General features: G+C 40.3%; 1 pseudogene; it reads right to left on the bottom strand.

Moving 5' to 3' along the window:
* Positions 1–403: 403 nt before the first annotated feature.
* On the bottom strand, positions 404–725 carry LOC102827821 (annotated as a pseudogene).
* Between the last annotated feature and the right edge of the window lie 1,411 nt (positions 726–2,136).

Here is a 2,136-nt window from a genome sequence, read left to right on the forward strand (position 1 = left end):
TAGTGAACATGGTCACACCACAAGTAAAGTTAGACTTAGAACAGAGAACCCCTCCAAAGGCTGGTTTGGTAATCCAAGATCATTAAAAATGGCTGACCCCTAAAAAGATATACAAAAATATAAAATGTAAATAAAAAATACAAACAAATTTTCCTTTTTAAAGCACTTTTAAGAACAAAAGCAGGGCCTTGGAAGTTTTGGTTCTTTTTCTCTCCTGTTGCAAATTCACGTTGTGTTTTTGGTTGGGTGGTGGTAAGGGCGTGTTATCTGCATATGGCGCTGCCCAATGTGGGCGGGTGGGACTCTCTACTCGAAGGTGAACACGTTTAGATTCTGAGACAGGAAGTGGAGGGTGAATAGGTCATGGTGGCCTTTTAAAATTTAACTTTTCCTTTTTTGCTGCCTAGGCATCCTTGTCAGTCTTCTGCTTCTTGGTGTAAACATCATCATCCTCATCATCTTCAGCTGCCTGTAGCTGCCTCGGCCTCATCTTCATCTCCATCTTCTTCCTCACCATCACCTTCTTCCTCTTCTTCTTCCTTCTTTCCACCTTCTTTCTCTTCCTTATCTACCTCATTGCCAGCCTCCTGTTCCCCATTTCCCTTATTAGCGTTCCCATTAGCCGTTGTGTCTCTTCCATTTTCTGTTTCCTCCACAACCTCCTTCTTCTCGTTTAAGTTCTTGATGGTGATCTCGGTGCTGGTGTCCACAGCCACGTCTGACATGATGGGACATGCCCGTGATCTGATACAGAGGATTACAAAGAGACTGCGAGTTCCCGGACTCTGGGGAGAGAGCTGCCGGAGTCCCCAGGGCGGTGGAGGAGGAGCACCGCAGAGGTAGCTGTGGGGAATAGGGAGCCGGACCTGGGAACGGGAGCTGGGAACAATGCAAAGATGACTTTTCAGAGCACTCAGAAAAAGCCATTAACTTTTGTACATTAACTTATAACCTGTAAATTTCTTTCACTTGCTTATTAGTCCTGAGAATTTCTTGTAAGCTTTTAAATCTATGGAATTTTTCACATATCATGTGTAAACAAAGAAAATTATATTGCCTTCTTTCCAAATTGTATATATAACATTTATTTTACTTTTTGTACCTCTCTATCTAAAAACTTAGGTATGGTATTGAATGGGAGTGCTGACCTGTTGGTCAAGCATTAAGCTTCTTACCACAGAGTGAAGTAAGCTTTGCTTTTTAAAAATCCCCTTTACTTAAAAAAAAAAAAAAAATACATACATACACTATATCAAGTTGCTTTTTAGCTTAGAATTTTATCATTAATGATTACTGGAATTTGTAAAATGATTTATTTTTTTCTTAGTTAATTAACAAAATATAGTTTTTCTTTAGCATAGCAATGTCATAAAATTTTGCTTGATTTTAAGAGTAGTGTTATCCATAACTTGCCATGATCTACACAATGAAAAGGATTTTGTAATAGGGTAAAACTTATCTCAGAGAGTGAATCAACCACAACCAACCCCACTACCATGGAGTTGATTCCTATTCATAGCAACCATATATAGGGGTTCTAGGACTGTATATATTTAGAGAGCAGACAGCCCCATCTTTCTCCTACAAGATGGTTGGTAGATTTGACCACCGACCTTGAGGTTTTTGTTGTTTTTGTTAGGTGCCATCGAGTTGTTACCAACTCATAGCTACCCTATGCACAACAGATTGAAATACTGCCTGGTTCTAGACCAGTGTCACAATTGTTGCCACACTTGAGCCCATTGATGATTCCACCTTGCCAATCCATCTTGCTGGGTGTCTTCCTCTTCTTCTCTGACACTCCAAACTTACCAAACATGACATCCTTCTCCAGCAACTAGTCCCTTTGGACAATATGTCCAAAGTATGAGAGATGAAGTTTGGCCACCCTGGCATCCAAGGAGCACTCAGGCTGCACTTCTTCCAACACACATCTGTTTGTTCTTTTGGCAGTCCATGGCACTTTCAATTATCTCCTTTAACACTATAACTCAAAAGCATCAATTCTTCTACGGTCCTCCTTATTCACTGTTCATCTTTCACATGTATATGAGGTTATTGAAAATGCCATGGCTTGGGTCAGTTGCACCAAAGTCCTCAAACTGACATCTTTCCTCTTCAATGCTTTCAAAAGGT

The sequence above is a fragment of the Chrysochloris asiatica genome, unplaced genomic scaffold (genome assembly GCF_000296735.1).
Source record: "Chrysochloris asiatica unplaced genomic scaffold, ChrAsi1.0 scaffold00011, whole genome shotgun sequence".
NCBI classification, from domain to species: domain Eukaryota; kingdom Metazoa; phylum Chordata; class Mammalia; order Afrosoricida; family Chrysochloridae; genus Chrysochloris; species Chrysochloris asiatica.